This window comes from Cyanistes caeruleus, chromosome 16 (assembly GCF_971803275.1).
Source record: "Cyanistes caeruleus chromosome 16, bCyaCae1.hap1.1, whole genome shotgun sequence".
NCBI classification, from domain to species: Eukaryota; Metazoa; Chordata; class Aves; order Passeriformes; family Paridae; genus Cyanistes; species Cyanistes caeruleus.
Window position 1 is genome coordinate 2,907,716 of NC_141716.1, and position 13,585 is coordinate 2,921,300.

Sequence of the window (13,585 nt, forward strand, 5' to 3'; positions counted from 1 at the left end):
CTTCCACCATCCACTGGGATGGCAAAACCTGGGACTTCCCAAGTCCAGGTGGGGTCATCAGGGGAGCCCCTTCCAGGGGGAATTCTCCACGATGTGTCCCAGCACAGACCATGCCAGGAGAGTCTCCCCACCACTGCCAGGGAAACACCTCCCTGCTGGTGCTCACCTTCTGCACCTCTCTCCTCTGAGGCCACGCTTGGGTGACCCTGGCACACATTGATATGGAAAGCAGCCCTCCAAGAGTGTGCCTGGCAGTTCCTGCAGACATTCCTTAGCAACTGGTGATAAAAATTTTTCAAAAATCAGTCCATTTGGAGAGCCAGCTCTCCCCAGAGCACCTGTACTTACATTCCTCCTCACAGTTCGAAGAGCTGAGGATGTGGGAATCAAAACTTGCACAAAAATGTCCTTCCCAAGGCTGGGAACAGCAGGAGCAGGGAGGATGGTGCCCACTCACTGCTGTCACAAGAGCTTACAGGGGTGTTACTTGCACAGGGCAATTGCTTTGAAATGAAGAGCTCCACACAAGCAAGGAGACATTTGTCAACAAAATTTCAGACAAATAAAACACTTTTTCACCAACACACAGTGCTCCAGGAAACATTACAAGTCCAAAGAACTAAATAAATGAAACACTTTTCAAGGGATGGAGGTACTCAGCAGTTTGAAGCAGAGAAAGGAAGCACTATCCATAAATTGAAGGAAGTTGTTCACCCCTCAACCATCATCCTCAGCAGGCTCAAAGCCTCTGTTTGGAGTTACTCTGGGTAAGGGAACACCTGCACGAGCTCACAAAACTTTGCAAGAGGAAATGTCCATCCATGCACATATTACAACTCACAGAAGAATCCAGACCTGGAGATTTGGATCTCCAGGGGCTGAGGCAGCCATGGAGAGGTCAGGGATGCTCCAAGAGCCCAGCACAGCATCCCCAGCCCTGCCCAAGGGCCACCCTGGCAGGCTCAGCTGCTCCTGTCAGTGCCAGGGCATCTCCTCTCTCCTCTCAGGCTGATTGCTCCTCACCCCTCACCTCCTCTGGGGAAATGTGAAATTGTGGAAGCTGCATTTCTCCAGAGCAGCACAGCTCCAGCTGCTAATGGATTCATTCCACAAAATTCTCACACTTCAAACAAATGGGATAAACACAGCACCCTCCAGGAAGGTCTAAAAGCAAAATGAGAGATTTGTTTGATTTAAGGAAACCTTTCCTAAAGTATTTTTAATGCTTTTAACAAACTTTTATTTTGTTTCTCTTTCTCTTTGTTTATCTCTTTTTATTTTTTTTTAATAAAAAGAGAAAATGTTTTCCTCCTTAAGTGTTCTTGCAATTAAGGTCCAAGGTTTATACCTCCACGTAAGAAATAAAGAAATAAACTGGATCCTGTTTCAATAGAGACCATGGCAAAAACTCCCACTGGCTGCAGCTAGCAACAGAACAAGGCCCATGTGCAAGCTTTGGATGTAAGTTTTTCTGAACCTATTGACCAAATACTGCAAAGAGTTCACAAACATCTCATTTCCTACTTTCCTTTCAGTGACATTTACAGCACAACCTCAGACATATTCTTGACCTGTTTTTTGGAATCTACATTTGTTGTGTCATGTAAGTCATACACATTTTACCTGATTTTTCATATACATGCTGCATTTTTTTTTTCCTTAGTGTTCCTACAAAAAGAATATAGATGGACTTCAGCAGCAGTTGCATTGACTTCAGTTTAAATATAGCAGTTATTGACTTTCCCTGAAATTCAGACACTTCTGAAAATAAGCTTTTGGCACCCACTGAGGAACACACTGAACATCTCCTTTAGTTACAAGCCCTCAAAAAATACTTCTGAAGTTTTTACATTTATCTCCAAGAATTTGATCTGAGATCTTATTTAACTCTCCTTGTAAATATTCCAGGCTGGTCCAGCTCTTGCTGAAGTCAGATTTTCGGTGCAATCTGCACAAGCATCACAGTGCCCAAGTGGACAAGGCAGTAATTAAACTTAAGAGATTAATGATTCCTTTTTACAGCCTCACCTTTCCTTGCAGGGTTGTACAACTGAGGTCATTTACAGAGCACCTCCACAAGATCTGAGCTCTCAACTCCCCCAGCACACACAGCCCTGCCCTTCAGCCACAGCCCTTAATATTTAAAATGACCTTTCCAAATTTGTTTTTTTTTTAAATATATTAAAAAGTCTTTCCCACTGAAGTGGGTAGATTTTCCAGTGAACTCCAGCAATTAACCCTGCAGCATTTTGCTATTTCAAGATTAGAGCACGGGTTTCAAAATTTGTCCTGAACAACAAATGTCTGCATGAAGTTATGGTGACGTTGTACTGAGACTCAGAGTCATCCTGGAATAGAAAACAATCCAAGCAACAATATTTGGCTCTGGATGGAAATTTTCCCAGAGGTTCAGGGGTAATTGCCTCCTTTCTGTTAAAGTTCCAAGTAATTCTGTGGGGGTTCCTGTGCATGGTTCCTGAGGCCAACATGCTGTATAATGTGTCAAAATTAAATATTCCATCATGAATCATTTATATTATACCTTTCCCAACTATTTTAGTTCTAAAGATGAAGAGGGATAATCCTGAAAGTTTTGCCTTCTGTACAAACAGACTCTGTGAGGTCTCCAGCATTTACCTTCACAAGGAACCACAAGAGATTTGCATTATTTCTTATTGAAACCAGTTTGGTTTGCTTTGAAAAAAAGTCCAGCTGGAGTGTTTTATTACCACAGCTGACCACAAGATGGAAATCCTTTTCCATAAGATGTCTCCTGATTAGGAAAAGTGCTAATAAGAAAAAAAAAAAAATACATCCTCTTTCCAGGAAAATGTTTTAGAGGAAGTAAAGAAGAATTCTCATCCCATCAGCAACCTGTTTTGGAGGCTTCACTGATTTTAATTTGCTTAAGCCCAAGCCTTTTCCTGGGAAGTTTTCCCTTCCCTAGGAAGAGCAGTTTCACTCAGGAATCGTTCTGATGGAAACCCCTCTCCAATCACTGCACCAGGCACAGGACAGCACCATGCAAGTGTTCACTGTCACATTGGAAATGTGAAGGATAAAGTAAACTCTTCCCTCATACCATTACAGGTTATTTTTAGAGTTAAAAAGCCCTCTGAGGAATGGCTCCAGCTACCTAAAGCCTGGGATGGCAGAACTCAGGGAGCTCAGTGGGGTTTTATCCAACCTGCTGCGCTGCTCCCTGCACCAAAACCACTGGCCTGGCATCTAAATGCTAAATGTCATTTATTTTTGTGGTCACTTATTTACAAAAATGTGCAGAGGCTTGCACAGGGAGGGCACCAGGCATAAACAGAACTAAAAGGCCACTGCTGTCCCCAGGGGCAGGGCCAGGGGAGAGGGCAGAGGGGGGATCACATCCCTTCCCACCTCCAGATGCTGCCGGCATCCAGCTCCCTCCAACTCCTGAACAAACTGAGAGCAGCCAAGAGATGAAAGAGGAGCTCCCATGATTTTCATTATCTGATCGTGTTTTCCACTCTAAATCTAATTGAGGCAGCAAGCAGGGAGCTGCACTTGGAGTCAGACGAGACATTTGCATCTCTTTTGCTGATTACAGGAGTTGCACATTTTACTTTAAACATCAATGGCTTGCAACTGCTATTCAAATGATATGGAAATTGCTACTTTATACTGAAATGTCCCTTAAGCAACAAAGCAAAAGATTAGCACAGAGCTTTGTTTTTTATCTTTTCTCTTCATTTTAATAAAACACTGTGGTGGCAGTGGAAAACCCTTTGATGGCTCAGGAACATCACCTGTACCTTTGAACATTTTATTCATACCAAGCTGCAGAATATTTGGAACCTTTTGTGCAACTATTATCACAACAATTTCCAACTAAAACATCATTCTTTATCTGAGACACTGAATTAACTTTATTTTCACAAGACTTCTTCCCCAGAAAAATATACACACCCAGGCTATATGGGTAATAGTTCAAGGTAACACCACCAATTTATGATTATTTTCAGATTCAGATGTAGCTTATCAGCTGGATGTCTTTATGGAGCCTGTCTAGTTCCCACATACCCAAGAAATATTTCCCATATGGTCAGTCTCACTCAAATTGAATCCTATCTGTTTCTAGCAGTATTTAGTAGAATCACTGTGTATAAGAACCAGACCACAGCAGGGATTTTTCCCACTGAAGATTCCATGACTAAAATCAGTTGCATTCCAACAGTTTTCAAAATTGGTTTTTTAATCCCTGCCCAGCTCTGCACCTTTTTATGCAATCCTGAAACAGCAGCCTTTCAGTGAATTTTAATGGTAAACTTCACTCTGGGCAGAAGAGGAAAGGGATGTATAAAGACACATTATTAGACTCCCCCAGATAAATTTCTTTTACAGAACACTGATTAAAAACACTTCACAGACTTCGAAAGTTATTGATGTGGCAGAGATATATGAGCAAATAGGTATCACTGGATTCTGATGTGCCTTAGGGGGACCTACCAACACAGGGTTTCAAGAGGAACATCATCCTTGTCCTCTCTCAGCAGGGCTATCCTGAATCTGAAGAAAAAAAGTAAAAGCGCATTACAAACAAAATTATTTTTTAAAAGTCCCAATGCAGACACATTGACAGAACTAGTTTGTAAAGCAGTCTGTCTAAAGAGACTGACTAACATTTCTATGCTGATGTCAAAGATTTTAGACTTTGGGGTGCTGAAAGGTGGGAAATTATCAACTCTTGATTAAATCAGATACATTGCTATTCTTGATATTAATTATTTTAGAAAGTAAAACACTGAACTCCGTCTGTGGGATTGTGTTCCAGAAACATCTAGCACAGATCTGGTGAGAAGTTTTTAATTCTTCATAAGCAGGTTCAGAAGAGAGATGCAAACAAAATGAGCAAACACAGCAACTCTTTTCTTTCAGGAGCAAGTGTCAGTGCATCACCCACAACAGACAGCATTGCCCAATTCCAAAACTGCCTACATCATCCAGGAGCACAAATCCTGCTCTTACCCTGCAATCCCACTACCTTTAGTGACTTTTTTTTCTCACAACTCTAAAAAGAACAGCATTATTTCAAAACATCCAGGCTGCATTCATCGCTCTAAACCCATCACAACACATCCACGCTGGAGCTCTGATAACTGCACTCGCACTTTTGGTTTTGTTAGTGCCATTATGAATAGTTATAAATATTTATGCCCATTTCCATGATGTGCCCCCCGGTTTGCACAGGGCACAGGTTGTTTCAGCAGCTGAAACATTTCATTAGCATCTGACAGCTGCTGAAACTGCTCGTTGGGAACAAATAGGTGGTGCCGGGCATTGTGGAGCCGGCAGGTGATCACAGCATCCTTAGAGCTGCATGGGCAAGGAGGGCTCTTGCTGCACTGCCTGGTGCAGGGGAGATTTAATTATCACCATATTAATTAATTATGGGCAGTTTGTGGAAGGCAAAGACCTGACAGGAACAGAGAGAGGGCAAGCCCAGGGCACGGCTGGCAGGAATCACCCTCCGGCTGGAGCAGCAGGTGCTGCTGCCCATCAGCATCTCCACACACAGAACATGGTCAGGGAAACTGGAAAAGGAGGCAGCAGAACGCTGTTGGCAGAGGATGCTTGGGATGGGGTGAGGAGGGAGGAAACTGGGATTTTCACAGGGAAAAAGAAGATCCCCAGCACACAGGACATGGACAGATACTGAGAGGGGCCAGGGGGGAAAATATTCCTCGGCCTTCAACCTCCCAACATCCTCTGTTCCAAAACCTGCTTTGTGGATTCGATGGTGAGCCAACAAATTGTAATTGCACTCAGAGGAGGATGAACCTCGTGCCCTGGGTGGGCAAGGTCTGTGATTTTCCATGCCAAGTGGGCAGCCTTGGGAAGGTGAGCAAAGTCCTACTCCCGTTTAACCCCTCCAGGTGGAACAAGGTGCACACATGGCAAGAAAAAGATGCTGTTTGATTTTCGTTTGAGTGATGGCATATTGCTTTGTCAAAAACAAAATAAAAGCGTGTGTTGGGATGGTGAGATGCAAGAAAACAGAGGTACAGCACAAGGCAGCCCTTCTGAGATGCTGGAAATGCTTGTCTTCATACCTCACTAATGAACACAATAATTCCACTCAAGGCAATTACAGAAGTTATTCAAAAAATAATTATGCAAAAGCAGGAAATGTCAACATGCACATTACTTCCTTTCAAAGCATTTTCTTGGCAACCAACCCATCTGTTCTACCTCAATCTTTCTTCCAAAAGAGAATTAATGTTCATCTTCATCAGCTTAACATTTGATGAAGCTCTGAAATGACTTTACCTACACAGCATCACCTTCCTTGTGCTGCTGTTGCTTTCACCACACTTGCATTCTTTTTGCTTCTAACTCTGTGTGAATAATTACCATTGTAAACACACTTATATAGGAGTTTTCAAAAGAAAAAAAAGGCCATACTCAATAGCAACATAAATTTGGGTTGTAAATTGCCACACAGCACAATCACATTATAAACAACTCTGTCCCTGTACAGCTCCACTGCCTTGGATGCCCAGCCAGAATTAGATATTTTCAACATTTTCTTATTAAGGATAAATTACAAAACAAACCAACTGTGCTCAAGTGAGAGGGCCTTGATGGGAACAGTGTCCAGGTGCCAGGGTTTGGTTGTTTAATGTTGATAGAGGCTTTCAAAAGTTACAGCCTTTTCTCTGGATAAAGACTCAGAGTCTGTGGTTTTAGTAAAAAACATCATTCCTGGCTAATGTGCACCTGAGGAGAGAATCACACCTTTTGGTTTTGCCTGGGCTCCCAAGAAGGGATGGCACAAGAGGTGACTGTGTGTGATTGTGTGTCAGCAGCTCCTTTTCTGTGCCACATCACCAGCTGGAAGGAAGAAGATGCCCCTGGGGACAATCCCTGGGTGGATTCTGGGTCAGCCCAGGACCTCTGCTCCACCTTCTCAGAGCAGCTCAGCTCCTCCTGAGCTCAGAGGGAACCTGGCCTTGCTCTCCCAGCAGAGCTTTTCCCATGTTCTCTGTACACACTTACTATTATAAACACAATCACAGTGAATTCAATGCAAAAAATGCACACAGTTTGTGCAAATCATCAGCTCTGAATCTTGGTACTTTCTACATCTTTGTTATTCTTAATTTCACTGGTGTTTTTAGAAAAATTTACCCCACTTTCCTGCAAGCAGGTGCACAATTCACAAACCTGGAAGCCAATAAGAACAGCAAACACTTCTGCCTAAAATCATCAGTGAAGAGCTGACCCCCGTTTTCCAGTCCCAGGGCTCACAAAATGCTCATTGCTGCACTTCTGGGCAATGTATTTTTAAAGCAGGCACTGTTTAAAATATGCACAATTAATATTAACAAAGACCTGTCGTTCTCAGTGCGAGTGGCTGGGACAAGTGCTGCGTTCTGTCTGCTGTGCAGTGACCTTTTGATGTATTTTTAGGCACTGTCCTATAAGTAATGTGTCTTGCACAAATTACTTCTGCCCAGATATAAAGCAACATTAACCAGGGGAGGGAGAGGGTAACATGGGAGGGGGGGGAATTTGTGTTTTCTAATATTGGGAAAAAGTCAGAAAAATACCAGGTTTTATAAGGGGATTTCTAAACTGAATTTTACAGGATCATGGGCCATGGACAATGGACTGAAGTGTAGTGTGACTCCCATTTTTGAGAAGACTGCAGAAATCTGTTCCTTGCAAGAAAAACAGAACTAATAAAATCAATTATATATTTAATTAGAAGTGCTCGTGTCTCCCAGGGAAGACACAGATGAATTTACGTAACTACTCAAAATTTTCAATCTGCATAACTTTAAGCTAAAAACTGAAGTTTTCTAGAAGAAATCTGCGTGGAAAAATACTGTTGGAAGTGATTGCTCTCCTATCCACAGGAAAAATCAAATTGCACTATGCTCTGTAGTATATAAGTGGCTTGCACAGTTATGCAGCAATATATATCAATAATGGAAAGATCTAGGAAATCACAAGAAAGATTAGGACAGTATAAGGTTGAAGAAAACAAAATAAGCTGTATTTAACTGCCAACTAAAAAAAAAAGGGTTTCTGTGTGATTATCCCACAGACAAAAAATTAATGTACCTGTTCCTACCCATTTACAATTAGAAAAATCAAGTTCAAAGATTAATCTTCAGCATCTGAAGGATGAAACATGATCTAAGTTGGCTTTTAAATTTATTTAGTCAAGATTGCTGAAAGAATAAAAAAAAGGGGGGGAATAAAGCTCAGTTTGGAGCTGCCTCTGATGCACAGAGAAAAAACAGGGTGTGATTGCATAAAAGATCACTTACTTTAGGTGACACTGTCAGACAATTTTCTTCCCTGGTACATCACCATTAGGCTCCTTATGAAGCTCATGTCTTTATAACTCACCCACAAAGACCCCATGGAAACAAAATGACTTAGTTTAATTGACACCAAACTATGAAGAAATAAAAGAAAATAATCCCATTAAATCAGATTGAGAGGTGTACTCTGTAGCAGTTTTTCATTTTAAACTTGAATAAATTCCTCTGGTGTAATGGTGCCACCAGCAGATAATAGTTAGAACTGGGTTTAGTTATAAAACCTACATGGATATAAATTTATCTGTGGAGGTTATTTAAGCTTCCAAGAATGTATCCTTCAATTTTTTAAAAACAATATTTTGATAAGAACATGGAGCTAAAACTTGGTTCTAAATGTGGTCTATCAGTAGGTAAAACTTTGGATCCATAATCCTCAGTGCAAGTTCCTCTATGATTTATAAAGACAGGGAAATGTTTGGGACAGCGTGGGGGTTTTTCCCCCAGTAAAAGCTGGTGATTTTTCTTGCCCAAACAACTGACAAACATTGGAACAGTAACAGCAACATGAAACTGTGAGAACTGAATGATTGGAATGCCTCAGTTTTGTCTGTATGAACACTGACCTGGTAAACACTGAATATCTGAGTGGAGCAGCTCCTTTTGTCCACAGAGATCCAGGGTTCATCACTTCTGTTGCAGAGGGAGAATGGAGAGGACTTGTTCCTCCAGCCACTGCAGAGGTGACATTCCCAATCACTGCCATCTTTTTACCTACAGCACCTTCATCACATTTAAAATCATCCTTTCTAATTCACATTTACTTAGAGGGTTTAAGAATTTGGAATGTAATTACAATGGGAAGAAGGCCATGCAGGTTTGGATTTCCTTTCAGCCAAGGAACTGGGAGTCAGAGCACGGTGGCAGCAATGTCATCAAACTAAACTCAGCTGCTCTGAGGGTTTCTCCAGACTGAAACATAAACAGGGAACACGAGAAGCAGATCAGTTCTCAGCCAGATCATTTAACACACATCTTCCATCGGCTGATTTACAGATTTGGAGTACAAGGGTATTTGTAGGAAACACACAAATTCTGCAATCCTTTACAGCCACAGCCTCTCCCTGTGTGGCTCTCAGCTTTAGTGGAGCTGATCTGGAGCACTCCTGGCCGCCCTGCAGGGCCCCCAGTGCTCAAAGCCGCAGCTGAAAGTCACTGTCCCCCGTTGTGCACTCACACTATTGCACCTGCATATTTTATTTCTCACACAAAAGGTCAAAAGCTTGCCAGCAGGCTGCCTGCCTCCTCAGATGCACAATGCGTGCAGAAAAATAACTCCAAGGAGCTGCTTGCTGTAATTTCCTGCAATTTAAGACTATTTATTTTTAAAACTTTTGCTGCCAACCTCCCCATCTGACTGTCACCCTCTCGCTGAATTTCACCATCAGACCACAGTAATTTATTAGAGATCAAATCCAACCGGTTATTTGACTGTCTTGGTTTTAAATACTACTCAGGCTTTTTAGCTCTGAATTCTTTGGGCTCTCTATAATTAATGTTCCTTCAGCAGAGGCAGTGAGGGGCTGGCTGTGCACAGCCCCTGTTAACCCTTTGCTGAGACCACCACAACCCCACATGATCCACTCCATTATTCCCACTTCTGGCATTCGGGGAATTAATCTTTCCTAGAAGTGGGATGGGTACAGGCACCCTCTGCCCACATGATCAGAAAGCGGTCTGTGCTTGCAAATGTTAATTAACAGATGGGGGTGGCACCCACACATTCGGCATTTGGGGAGGGACTGCAACTTCCACAAAGCTTTTGTGGCAGCTGAAGGGATTTGAGATGAGAGAAGGGGACAGGCTGGATATCTGCAGTGTCAGGTGTGCCTGCAGTGGTGGTGTAGGTGAAAACCAGGAATAAGCCAGGAACTGAGGGCTTTTCCTTCTGTGCAAAGGGACCTGGGGGGCAAAAAGCTCATTATGAGTGATCAGGGAGCTGCTGTGGCAGAGAGCCAACAGGATGCTGGGCTGCTCCAACCAGGGCATCACCAGCAGAGATAAAATCATCATCCCACTCAATCCAGCACTTGCCAGGCCTCACATGGAATAACGGGGTCAGTTTTGGTCCCTGCAATGCAAAAAAAGATGTGGAAAGGCTGGAGATAGTCCAGAGAAGGATCACAAAGATGATCAAAGAATTGGGAAGGAACCTGTGAGGAAAGGTTGAGAGAACTGGGGTTGCTCAGCCTTGAGAAAAGAAGGCTTAGGGAGACCTCCTCCCAGGCTACAAAGAAGATGGAAATTCCCTTTTTACAGGGAAAATCTTCTACAGAAAAATCTCCCCAGGGGACTCCCCAGTGCTGGAGACTTTTAAGGTTCAGCTGGACTGGATGCTGGGCCATCCTGTCAAGGCTGTGATTTTGCCTAGAAAGGTTCAGTCATATGATCCCTGAGGTCTTTTCCAACCTGGTATTCTGTGGCTCTATGAAAAATATTTATGAGTAAATATTGAATTTATTCCTACATTGAAAGATAATCTCCTGTGCTCTTTAGGTCAATATTAGCATAGCCCAGAGAGGTCAAATAGCAGATATTTGGCAAGAAGTAAAAAACACTGCATAGTAAAAGGAGGTTGACAGTGAACACATTTTCCTTTAAATTTTAGCATCTTGTTTCCATACTTTTTTTTCCGCCAGCTATGTGACCTATAGCCATGAATGGCAAAAAAATACAGCCAAGAATAGGAAAACAACAATATTAATCAAGGTCTACTCTCAGATATATATTTTTTCTAGTGAGTATTTCATAGTTAGGAAGGTTGAATTTGACCCCCAAATATTCCAATAATCTCTCGTAAAACAAATTCACAGAAAAATTACTATATTTGATATTTACTTTTTAGAAATTTCAACCACCATTGGAATTCTGAAGGGGCTGCCCTAAGAAAGCCTTGTCCTTTTCTGGGTGAACTATTTAAGGCAGTATCCTTGACTGAACTTCCAGCATTTTAGCTAATTTGACCATGTTTGTCTTCTACCCAAAGCACTCCCAGCAAAAATAGCTGCCAGAGCTCCTGTGCAGCAGTTGACTCCAGAGCTCTGGTTTTTGCAGATACTCTCCTGCTGTATTTTAAGAAGATTTTTTTCCCAAGTCTCTTATCAAATAGCTTTTAGTAGTGACAGATATGTTTGGTGTAAGGCTGTTGGTTTCCCACGAGCAAGAGCTTCAGGGAAACTTTCAAGAGTACATTTGACTTATAGACACTGAATGAATCATAGATAAATACCAAGATCTCTGGCAGGCACAAGATGCTGCTTTCTGTTTAGATGAATAAATGGCAAAATGCAAAAACCAAATGACCACAGTATCAGATTATAGTTGTTATTGAACTAATGTAAAAAATGTAAAATTCTATTCTGAACTACACATTTGTTACTGCAAAGGAATTCCACGAAATAAAGCAATTTTACACATTGCATGCATATTCCACTGGGCTAAGTAGAGTCTGAAATCTATAAACAATTTGTACTAATCTAATTATAAATGTACTAATCTGTGTTGGCACAAGACCACGCTACTACCTACTTATTTCATAATAGTAAAGACAAGTTTAAATTACTACTTGCATGAGAGGTATACGATGCAAAACCATTATGTCTCTGACAGCACAGCTTTTATCAGTGTGGAAAACCCCAGAAATTTCCCTGAATAAAAAAGAAACCTGACTGGATAAATTGCAACAGGAGAGCAAAGCTTTGTTGTTTTCCCCACGCTGGGGTGTAGTTTAGAGACAGCTCTTCCCTATCACACTTGCTTGGAATCAATATAGAAAAATGCAGGAAGGAGGAAATAACAACAGATTAAAAACCACTAAAGCAGTTTCCCAAAAATGTTCTTCTGCCCCTGCCTCTGTGTCAGTGTGGGTCTAAAGGAACAAGCCTGGACCTGCAAACTGGCCCAGGGAGCATCAGAGAGGAACCAGCCTTTGTTCAGAGCAGCACCAAGTTACCCCTGCACTTCTTCATCCTGCCAGCTTCTGTAACCACAGAAAAGTGATACAGGGCACCCACAGCCCGAGAGGGGAATAAATCCTGCTCAGAACAGGCTCCTGTGTAATGCTGCATGCTCACTCACCTTCCCCACCAGTGCTGGGGTAATCACCATCCTTTGTGGAGCTTTGACAGAAAACAAGCACTGCAACTTCTTGCAAAAACAAACCTTTTGCTTCCCATCCCTTGGGCCTCTCTGGTAAAAGAAAAATTCCCCTATGGGCAAAGAAACAGTCAATTAAAATAGGAAGTGCTGTGTGTTACACACAACATTAAAACAGTTTGAGGTTAAAAAAAAACACATTCTGATCATTGTATTTCAGTTAGTTCCTTCCTTTTCAATTCCTCCTTACTGAGCATAACCTCGATTGAATATTTCTTATTCTTCATATAATAAAGTCCTAAGTGCTAAGGGCTGACTAATTGATAATGGTGTTATTTCCCTAGTTTCATTCAGCAATGCAACCACAAAGCTTTTGGACTTCTGGGCCTTGCAAAGGGGTGGGAGAAAAGCTAATTTTGTAATATTTAATGTGTCATGTTACTGTTCACTCTCCAACAGAAAAGCTTTTTGTATTAAATTGTGATGAAGTCACTGGACAAACTCAAGAAAAATTAATCAATCACTGTAAGAAAAAGATGCACTTTCAAGTTAAATATTATGAATTATGTATACTCATTCATGCTGCTTATTGATATTTGTTGTGAAGTAACAACAGCTTGTGTATTCATCAAAGGGTTTAACACTAAATAGTAATTTTATGTTTAAATCACAATTACTTCCCTGTTTCAGAATGCGACTATTTCCTTTTCACCTGCCAACAGGAGAAAACATGGCTGGACTGAGGAGAAAAAAAATCAAAATAAATCTCCATTTATATCTCATGAAGGAACTTTTTTGATTTAAGGCATGGGATGAAGTTCACTGCCAAGTATAGATTTACCAGCAGTCACTGTCTGATGCTCTGTGAGAGGAGCTGCATCCTCAGGGTGCAATTACAGCAATTATCTGGATGGATCTTCTCATCAGCGACCTTTGACTCATCCCCTACGAACTGTCAGTCTTCATCACCAGATGGGGAAAGCAGTTTTATTGTTTCCACCCATCAGCTGCTTCTGAGAGGGAGGAAGCTCCCGAAGCACAGCAGAGGGACAGCCCTGGCAGGAACTGCAGCTCCCTCCTGGCTGCAAGGAACAGCAGCACCCTGCACACCCCTGCATCCCTCACAG

General features: G+C 41.9%; 1 long non-coding RNA gene across 2 annotated transcripts in view; it reads right to left on the reverse strand.

The window, feature by feature from the left end:
- The window catches only part of LOC147650123 (uncharacterized), a 34,493-nt gene that overhangs the window by 20,225 nt on the left and 683 nt on the right, over positions 1-13,585 (reverse strand). The window contains exons 2-4 of one of the 2 annotated variants that reach the window (XR_015276888.1): positions 12,441-12,571; positions 8,930-9,275; positions 4,480-4,539 (exon numbers count right to left, since the gene is read on the reverse strand). This is a non-coding gene — a long non-coding RNA (uncharacterized LOC147650123). Of the gene's footprint in view, positions 1-4,479; positions 4,540-8,929; positions 9,276-12,440; positions 12,572-13,585 lie in introns of those variants that run through there. The other variant, XR_015276889.1, reaches the window with a different exon arrangement.